Raw genomic sequence first — 10,675 nt, forward strand, 5'->3', positions numbered from 1 at the left:
AAAAAAAAAAAACAAAAAAGGAAGAGAGAGAGAGAGAGAGAGGAAGACAGAAAGTGAGAGAGAAAGAAAGAAAGCTGAAATCCTTAGATGGGTTCTCCGTTGTTACACCTGAAGCATGAACTTAAAAAGATATAAAATAACACGGGGGAATCCCAAATGATTTTAAGAGAAAACAGAGAAACGTTCAAAACCATACGATACTACATGATTCCACTAACACGAACTCTTCATAAAGATAAAATGCAAAGGTCTGCAGACTGCAGTGCACATTCGCCCCTGGTCCATCTGGCCTCAGACTGTGGGGTGCAGCAGCAGCAGCCTCGGCTCACAGGGACAGGATGCTCTTCATAAACTTTCCCAAGATGCCCTTCACAAGTGCAAGTCCATTTCAGTGGGCCTGGCAGGCACTGTTAAAATGCAATCATGTTTTACACTTATAACTTGCTTACTTGTGAATACATTATCATTAATTTTGTATGTGGGATCATTTAATATCCTTTGAGACAGAAGTGCCTCTGGATATTTCTAAATGAAAATTACTAATCATACATCTAGAGGATAAAATTGGTGAGAGTTTAGCACAGTCAAGGCTATATACCTTAAGAATCTCAAAGTCAGCTAGGCCTATAATCCCAACATTCCAAAAGCTAGAGCAGGAGGATTGCCACAAGTTCCAGGCCAGCCTGGACTACAAAGTCAGTTCTAGGCCACTGTGAGACAGATCCTGGCACAAACAAACAAACAAAACAGTATGACCAACAAAAATAACAAGAGACTATGAAAGACATCTTCAGAGATTCCCAGAATGAAGGAAGGCTAAGGACTGAGGTCTGGTGGTAGCCAAATGGCTCAATAAGAATCGCTGATTCCCACGGGTTCTCCTACACATCACCAGCACAGGAAGCCTTTTTCTTCCAAAACAAACAGAGAAGAGAGTCTCTATAACCACGAGGATTTCTAATAGCCTTTCATAGTCTTCTTTCCTCTCAGGCTTTTTAACTTTATCTTACTGTCTTCTGGGATGACCTCACCACATCCCAGATTCCTAACTTCCTTCTTTCTTCCCCCATATAACAGAATAAATGGGTTTATTAATGAGAATGGGTATTATAAAAGAGAATCCATCCAACCCCACTAGATTAAAAAGTATTGAGAGTCAAAGTTTAAAATAGGAAACAGGAAGTGAGTTTGGTGCTGTGCGCCTTTGATCTCAGCACTTGAAAAGCCAAGATGAGCAGATCTCTGAGTTTGAGGCCAGCTTGGTCTATAGCGTGAGTTCCAGGACAGCCAGGGCTACACAGAAACCCTGTCTGGATAAAACAAAATCAAACAAATAAACAAAACAAAAACAAGAACCCAAAACAAAATTTAAAAAGGGAAAGCAATCCAGGCATGGTAGTGCCTGCCTACAGTTTCCAGCTATGTTCGGGAGGATCAGGCAGACAATGGGTTAAACCCAGGAGTTTGATATCCGTTTGGGCAAATGAGTAAAACCTGTGTTAGACAGAAAAAGAGAGAAGGGAGGGAGGTCTCAGTGCCTGTGCTTTTGGGTCCTGTTCAGAAAGCCTTTTCTTGTGCCAATTCCCTGACAGATTCAGGGTATCAGGTCTTACGTCGCGAGGTCCTTCATTCTCTAAGAATGCCAATGGTTGAAGATGGTGACTGTAAGGGGCATGAAGAGCGGTTACTAGAGGGCGGCACAACAGTGTGGAAGGTTTTCATACTGGGTCGCCCAGTTCCTTTTCCCCCATCAAAAGGATTCGGCCTCAGATTACTTATTATATATATGTAATGGTCAGAAAGCTTTCAATTCAAAACCACAGTAACTGGAATGACCAAAATATGAAGTTTCTAAGTTCCTGTCATTACAGTAAGTAATGCATATAGAATATGTATCTTTCAGCAAGGCAGTACTGGGGGGGGGGGGCGCTTGTGTCATTCATTGGCAATGATGCATTCTGCAATGCACTTTTCAGGATGTAGCAGCAGCATGGTAGCCTTTGGGCAGAGAAGGTACAAGAAGATGCGCTGTTGGTGAGGACACTACTGAAGAGCTGGGACAATTTTATAAGCTGTCAACGGAACAGCTAAAACTTATTGAGCTAAGTACAATCTGAAAATGAAGATTCCCTACCTCTCCAACAAGCCAGATCCTGCACATTCTCCTCCCGACCTACCTAGGTAAGTCCACCTGATTCTCCTCTCCAAGTACCTCCATAACCACCAGATCTACCCCCAACTCCAGGCTTGGACCAGTACGCACATCCTGCGTATCAGTCCAGTCCCCTGTATCCATCTGACCTCATTCCACAGAAGCCATAGCCAACATCAAGGCTCAAGCTCACCTGTAAATCCTCTCTTCTGCTCCAACTTGCATTGACAGGTCCTTGGTCTAATTAACCAAAAGAAAGAAAAAGAGTACCCCAATGAACAGAATCAGAAATTACAACAGACACCAAAGAAATCTGGAATGTTGTAAGGGAATACATTCAAAACCTATACTCCATTAAGTGGGGAAACCTAGAATAAATGGATGAATTTCTAGATTCAGTCAAATCACCAAAACGAAACCAAAAAGAAGCCGAAATCTAAAACAGACATGTAACACACGAATAAATTTAAATAGCAATAAAAATCCTTCCATCGAGTTGGTGATGGTGGAGCACTCGGGGGGGGGGGGGGCAGAGGCAGGAGCAACGAGGCAGAATCACTTTGCCCAAATCAACAGCTTCTCTATACACCACCAGCAAAAACAGTGTCTCATTCATAATAGCCTCAAAGAAAGTACAATGTCCAGGAATAAACCTAACCAAGGAAGCGATGATCTCTACAAGAAAACTTTAGTCCTCTGAAGAAAGAGATAAGGAAGACATCAGAAAATGGAAAGATGTCTTCGGTGATGTTTTTTGGCAACTTCAGGAATAAATGGAAATTCTCATTTTTTAAAAAAGAGGGAGGAGCGGGAAGGAAGGATGATGTAATTATATTATAATCTCAATTTTTGTGAGACAAGGTTTCTCTGTGTCTCCCTGGCTGTCCCGGAACTTGTCCTGTAGTCCAGGCTGTCCTCAAACTCAGCTATCTCCCTGCTTCTGCCTCCTAAGTGCTGGTATTTAAAGGCATGTATCACCAAGCCCGGCTTAATTTTTTTTTAATTATCTGAAAGACAAAAAAGAATTTCCTGTCTAAGAACTTCTCAGGGATTTCAAGAAGGGGACAGTAGGACATTAAAGCAAGAAACACGGGGCCCGGTTCTCCGGGGCGGGTTATACAGCAGTCAAGCTGGCCTGACTGCCAGCCCTAACTTTTAATGGCAATTTATTCCATTTCCACAGCCTAGCAGTGTAAAGGAACTCAGGTTCAAGTATAAGCCTTGAATGCATGTCCACTCTGTGTCGTCCTCTTGCCTGGAAGAGAACTTACTTCCGGTCTTACTGGGAGAGAGACTTAGTGTCCTCCTGTTCCTGCCATGTCAGTCTTATTGGTAGAGAGACTCAGTGTCTTCCTCATAGTTTGTATCTCATATTTATCCTCTGCATACAAAGGCTTTCACTAATATGGTAAATGTTAAGTTCTCAATTTGTCTATTTATTCAGTCTTAAATGGATGCATCATTTAGGCTACTATTTAGCTAGAGCGAGTGTGGCAGTGGTTACTGCTGATGGCGGTGCAGGGTAGTGGGGGCATGTGGGCATTGTCCTGAGAAATGAGCAAACGAGCCTGCAGGAAGTGGTTTCCTTCGTCTTCCCGCTGTGCTCCTCCTTGTCAGGACTTGGGAAGGAGAACACGACATTGAGATACGACGACTTCGGCGCCTGTCAACAGTTTGTTACTTTGGAAAGATTTAAACTCATCCTTTAGTTACAGGGTCTGTGTTATCTGAGGACTGCATGTGTCCTCCTGACTGTCTGTCAATAATCTCATACGCTGGTCTTTTCAGGTACGGCACAGGGGAAGACACTATGCCCCCCTTTGCTTTCCCACTGCATCGGTTCACAGCAGATGTCATACCCTGATAAACCGGCAAGCAAACAGTGTGCAATGTGGTGTTCTGTCACTGATGTACACTGTAAAATGACTACACTGAATAAATCCATCACTCCACCATGCCTTTTAAGATTACAGTAACATAATACATGTGGCCTCAATTGCCAATGAGAATACTAAAATAGATCATTTATTGTATCTGTAATTTCTGTTCAGCCAATTAATGGGTAAGACTACAGTCCTGTTATGATATAACATGCTATTCTAAAAGGGTTCATGGTTTCATAATTCTCAGTGTACCATCACTGCCAAAGAACCTCATCAATCAAGAAGATGGACACAATTCTAGATTCAGAGTGGGGTTCATTCATTAGTCTTTAGAATTTCAGGCAGGAGCAAATCAGGAGATCTCCACTGATTTGACCCCAACTCCTTTGATAATTCCTATTTGTTTTAGCGAGACAGGAATCATTTCATTGTACTCACCACTCCCCAAACCCCATGGATGTAGAGTTAGCACTCGGCTTTTTCTTTATTTCCGCTTGGCCACCAAGTTTTGATCTGGGCAGACCCTGTACCATAGGTTCTGCACCCTTTTTGCATGCATAAGATACGTCTGGGACCACAGGACCCTCTGCCTCTCGGGGCACAGTAAAGGCATAGTAAATGCACTTCAGCCGGAGGGGAACTGAGCCGCAGCTGAGACAGTCTAATAATTCACACTGGGGAAAGCCCTTGGAATTCAGAGGCACGCTGCCCAGCTGGAGAGGCGAGTGTAATCTCTGCTAATGATCTCTCTCCCTCTCCTTCCTATCAGGGCCATGCTTTTTACACATGTGCACTCAATTACATATGCACACTCGGAGGCTGGTGAAGCCAAAAACACAGCACCAGGATTAAATTACACAGTAAGACTTCCAGACATCATCTGGCCCTACATCCTGTCAAATAAATACAGCCTGTATTTCACAATGTGCGGCTTTATGATCTTCAGAGTTCAGAAGCGTCTACAACTAAATACTAATATTTAAATGTTATAATATTGGGATTTTGTTGTAAGGCAGAATAAAATAAGCTTGGCTTCTGAAAGAGATTTGAATTAAAAATAAACATTAGGGGAAGATACACAGATTTAACCTTGAATAGAATTTGAGACTGCTAACAAAAACATGCACGGTGTAATAAAGAAGTTAAGAAAAATATAAACAAAACATTTAAAGAGTGAAGTAAAAATAAGGAGGCAAACCATAAATAACTAAAACAAACCAGTGTGCTAGCAACATGAAAAAAAGGACTCACAGATTTGGACCGGGGCTTTCTACCGATCAGAGTAAAGACACAATTGTTCAAGTAAGATGAAAACATCCACATCATCCAAGAACAATTTCTGCTTCATCTGAGAGACCCCCCCTTTCACAGATGTACCCCAAATTAAAAAGATGACAGAGCCAGAACAATATCCTCCAACACAGTGCACGTTTCCCAGTTACCTCTCCTGACCAGGTGGCATCCACAGTGCCCCAAAGCAGCTCACAGTAAGAGATTTGGAGTCAGCAGCTCTTTGAGGCCTGAGGTCATCCATTAGGGACAAGCCACGGCCCGTTAGAAAGTCTCCTCTGACTGTGATTTTTCATATGTGAGTGAGCTCTCAACAACACCAAGCAGCTAACAATAATAGGTTATGTTCTCTGGCAAGAACCTTAGTTCTTATGTAGAAGATAGGCCCATAAGCTTTAACGATTAGCCCAAGGCAGGGCCTGTAGCTCAGCAGTGGCAGAACATGTCCCAAGGCCCTCAGCATTGAAAGCACCCATCCAAGAAGGGCTGACATCACCGATGAAAATTCAGGAATCTGACCAGAATTTGTGCCTTAATATTTGATTTCCACACTTAAAATCCCCCAAAGAGGCTGACTATTTATTTCTATAATGCATAATGTTCTTCATATTCTGATGAAATTTCATTTAAAACAATATTTTGATAAATGGGAACATTTGGAGAATGTCGTTTGCAAACAGTACAGACTATTGTTAAGACAGAGGCAATTTAATAGCTAATATCCTTGCTGAAGTAAGTCGGGAGTGATGAGGTGGTAAGTCACCATCTGGGGCTATAAATTACAACCTTGCTACATGGTAATGGACAGAGGGCTGATCCATAAGGCTCCCCTAGGAGAGTTCATCTATCAGGGCAGCCATCCGGAGAAGGCAAGGAGGCAAGGGCAGCTCCGAGTCCAGAAAGGGCCTCTGCTACAGCCGCAAGATACAGCCCTGTCTGGCTTTCTGAAGTGACACCAGGACACACACCCCTCCTATGCAAAGTCCTAGACTTATTAAATTATAAAGAGAAGTCTTGTGTACACTTCACAAGACGAGTGGGGTCAGGATGCAGAGAGCACTAAGCAAATAAACCCAAGAGAAGAAACGGCAGCTTTTGGGATATTTTGCCGATTTCTGGTCACCTTGCAAGTATTTCTTGACAAGAAGATGGCGACATTATTTACAGTAATGAGAAGCAGCAAGTGCTAGCATTTTGCGTGAGGACACTTACGTAACCACGCACACACCACACGCACTGCCGGAGGGGTTGATTATGCTCTTCTATCTCTGGCTGCAAGCTAAGAGCTGAGCTGCCTCAGATAACTTCTCAACATATGATACTTTTCAAGATGGATGGGGAAGGAAAAGATGGAAGAAAACAAGGAGAAAATAAAGAGAACTTCTGAGAATTAAATTTTTCAAGATAACCAGAATATTATAGGTTGCAAGAAAAACAGCCTTGATGAGACCCGATTCACTCTTGGAAGAAACAGAGTACAATCAAGAGTGTTTAGACAACCATTTTTTGCTTGTTTGGGTCATCTTGGCATGCTGTTTGAATACTTACAACTTAGACCTGTCTTCTCTCCCAAAAGATTCAAGATCTCCAGGTTAGTTCTCACTGGTGCCCCTTGAGAAAAACACCCCTCAGATTTGCCACCCAAGTCACAAGACTAGAGCAAAACCGCCCCTTTTTGATGAGGAAAGAGGTCACTTACAACATATTTCTACTTACTCATTTACCAACTTAACAAATACTTTGTTAATCATCCATGGTGTTGGCTTGCTATGAAAAAAACAGTGTATCCCTGCCCTGACTAGAGAAGAACACACACAGAAGTAATGACTAGGTGCTGTGGGAGCCTCTCTGCAGGGCAGGCGCACGTTTCTGAAGTACAAAGGGAAGATTACTGTTCCACATGAATAGAGAGGAAGAGAGAGCACCACTCGGGAGAGGCACCTATGAACGCACAGACACACAACATGCACACACAGACACATAAAGAATCACAAGGCTGTGTGGCGGAAGGGAGAAACAGCAGGGTGGGGGAGGTGGTTGACAGGATGTCTGCTCTTCTGACAGAGGCGAGAAGGTTAGATCTGAAAGATGGTTCTGTTTTAGAGCAGTAGATACGAGGGAGGTAGAGCATGGGAACCAAGCTACCCAGAGGGACTGCAAAGCTCATCTGAGATGTTTAGTATACGGAACTGATGGTGCCCTGGCTGGAGTCAGGGGTAGAGGACCGTTGTATGTCAGTGCACAGGGGCCCTGGGGGGTCAGAAAGCAGGGAACACTCAACCCGGGAAGGCCGCTGAAACAGAACGAGGAGGTAGTTAAACTGAAACGGCACGAGGACGTCGGGAAGGCAGAACGGCAATGAAGTCTGCAGAGTCACACGTGGCTGCGCTTTTCTTTAATTTGGTGATCAGCATTATTCCTCTCTCAAGTAAGTTTTATCATCGCCAGTGTCTTTTCTTACACCGGCACACATATAGGCCATCTTCTCGTCTCTCCCTCAAGCTACCAGCACCTTTATTCAAAGGCCCACCCTCTATAAGCAACTCTTTGAACTCAACAGAGGACAGCTAAGGGGTGCAGGAGGAAGCGGGGATAACTAACTTTCCTGACTAGGAGAGACAAGATCTGTATTCTCGTTAGCACATGGCTGTCCGTCCATATCTGTAGGGATTGGCTTGAGGACTCCCTAGAAAGCTCCTAGCACAAAGTGAAGACATATTGACCTAGAAGGTATGCAATCCTCTGTATTTTAAACACTCTGGACTGCTTTTAGTACCTAATATAACATGAGTGCCGTGTTAACCATTGTCATGGGTCATTGTGTGGAGATCAACGATAGAAGTGTGGGCATGCTCAGTCCAGATACAGTTATCACATTTTTTTTTGAGAGAGGGTTTCTCTGTAGCTTTGGATCCTGTCCTGGAACTAGCTCTTGTAGACCAGGTTGGCCTTGAACTCACAGAGATCCACTTGCCTCTGCCTCCCGAGTACTGGGATTAAAGGCGTGTGCCACCACGGCCCGGTCAGCCATCACATTTTTACGAATGGAAAAATTCAGTGGAAGGCTGACTGCATGCATGTATTGTTTCACTGCATTTTAAAGGGGATGTGGGAGCTGCTACGTTGCCTAGGCTATCCTTAAACTATTAAGCTCAGGTTTAGCATCTGGAGTGCTGGGTGCACAGGAGCACGTGGCCACATCTGTCTCCCATTGCTTTATTTAAATGTTTAGTGTCTAAAGAGAAAGAAGACCTGACCATCTGAGTCCAAATGACTATCAACAAGTCTGACTGTCTACTGTGAGTGCCACTGTTCAGCCTTAAGTTTCATAAATATCAGTCTGTTTGCACTGACCCTGAGACAAGAGGCCCCAGGAAAAAATGACTGTGATGCCTACAGTCTGCAAAGGGTGGAGAGGATGAAAAGAAAAAGTCAGAATCCAACGAGCCTTTCCTGAGTGTTTGCTGCGCGTGGCCACACGCGGGTGGAAAGCTTGTTGATTTGTATATTCCTGACATGTCACCAATTTAAAAAGCACCAAACAAGAAACAGGATCTATTCTTCAGAACTCAAGCCGAGCCAGGACATAAGGCAAACCCGGCAGACGTGTAAATCTGGAATGAAGGCAGATTAGCGCAACCATGATAGATTTGCAGAGAACAACGAGGTATAACAGGGGCAGGGAGCTTAATCTTCCTGCCTCCAGGGAATAACGGGCTGACCATCTGTCTTTGGAGGGAAGTACTGTCTGGTCTGGAGCTTGGGTGGGAGGTGCCTTTCTTGCTGATGGTTTGAGAAACTTTAAATGGCTAAGGCATAGGTTTGCCCATCTGAAGATGCTGCTCCTCTCTTAGGCATTTTGGTAATTCCCAGAAACAACACTGCTTGCCAGTTCTCGGTATCACGCTGTGTCTTATGCTTCTTTGTCTAACAACCAAACCAGGACGAATGCCTCAAAGCCCTCCGACAGTTTGGTCTATCAGCATCTCTTATCACAGTCAATTAGTGCTCTGCCCTTTCCATTAACCTCTGCCCCACCCTTACAGAGCAGAGGGTGGCCCCGAGGTTTCCAGTGATTAATTTCACAAGACAAAGGATTGCAAATTCCCTTCAGGTATGTAGTCCTTCCAGGAGGCTCGGAGGCCGGGCAACCTTTCCAAGTCTCTCTGGCACATGGTAAATAAGACTCTACTCCAGCCTCTGCCACAATGCCGGTCACAGGCCTGGGCCCAGTGCCATGCCACAGCCCTCAGGGCAGGCCGAGAACTGGGCTCCCCCACCCCCAGTCACATGATTCCTTAGATATTTATACAGATCAGGCCAGTTTGATGCCTTTCCCTCCCCCAAGGCAGGGTTTCTCTGTGTAACAGTCCTGCCTGTCCTGGAACTAGCTCTACAGAGCAGGCTGGCCTCAAACTCACGGAGATCCGCCTGCTCTGCCTCCTGAGTGCTGCAGGGATTAAAGACGTTCACCACTATGCCTGGCTTGATGGCTTCTTTCTCCCTCATCTTTCTACCTAGGAAAGGAGAAAGAGGACAAGAGAGAGCACACGCTGTCGGAAGAAGTTTCCTAGAAACTCTTAAGTGCTTTGAACATAATTAAGGTTTACATTTTTCTCTGTCAAAATCAAGATGAATTCATCTACAGTTAGCATACGCTTGCTATGCTAAGGCTTTTAAAGGCTGTGTGATATCGTTTAATACCCCTTGACGTTTATGACCTCAGCCACTGTGGTTTAATAACTGGAAAGAAGTGCCAACAGCAGGCAGCCAGCTGGGGCACAAGTGACTTGGCCCTGCGCAACTTAGAACCACTCTCTGCCTCAGTTTCCTCATCTGCAAACCAAAGGAAGCGACCTATAATGATCTCTAAGGTCTTTTTAGTCTGAAAACATGTCATGCGATTGAACACCTCACTGGGGACCACATCTATCAGAGAAAGCGTACAAAAGATTCTTAACGTGGTGAACAGCACTGAATCAAACTGTCCCTACTACATCTTCAAGCGTAAGATGCTCAAAACAGACTGGGCAGCTCTAGAGAACATGAAACAAATCACTAATGAAACAGAGACCCACAATGGAGCACCGGACTGAAATCTCAAGGTCCAAATCAGGAGCAGAAGGAGAGAGAGCACAAGCAAGGAACTCAGGACCGCGAGGGGTGCACCCATACACTGAGACAAGGGGGATGTTCTATCGGGAACTCACCAAGGCCTGCTGGCCTGGGTCTGAAAAAGCCTGGGTTAAAACCGGTCTCGCTGAACATAGTGGACAATGAGGACTACTGAGACCTCAAGAACAATGGCAATGGGTTTTTGATCCTACTGTACCTATTGGTTTCGTGGGAG

The 10,675-nt window shown here is 44.5% G+C and overlaps 1 protein-coding gene across 4 annotated transcripts in view; it reads right to left on the reverse strand.

Annotated features, from left to right (window-relative positions):
- Window positions 1-10,675, reverse strand: part of Map3k13 (mitogen-activated protein kinase kinase kinase 13) — a 119,227-nt gene that overhangs the window by 63,264 nt on the left and 45,288 nt on the right. Inside the window, exon 1 of one of the 4 annotated variants that reach the window (XM_050146262.1) lies at window positions 6,874-6,964. The exons of the other annotated variants lie outside the window; for them this stretch is intronic. The gene's annotated coding sequence lies outside the window, so the exon portion shown is untranslated. Of the gene's footprint in view, window positions 1-6,873; window positions 6,965-10,675 lie in introns of those variants that run through there. 4 annotated transcript variants of the gene reach the window in all.

The sequence above is a fragment of the Alexandromys fortis genome, unplaced genomic scaffold (genome assembly GCF_014885135.2).
Source record: "Alexandromys fortis isolate MF-2015 unplaced genomic scaffold, M_Fortis_MF-2015_v1.1 scaffold_56, whole genome shotgun sequence".
NCBI lineage: Eukaryota > Metazoa > Chordata > Mammalia > Rodentia > Cricetidae > Alexandromys > Alexandromys fortis.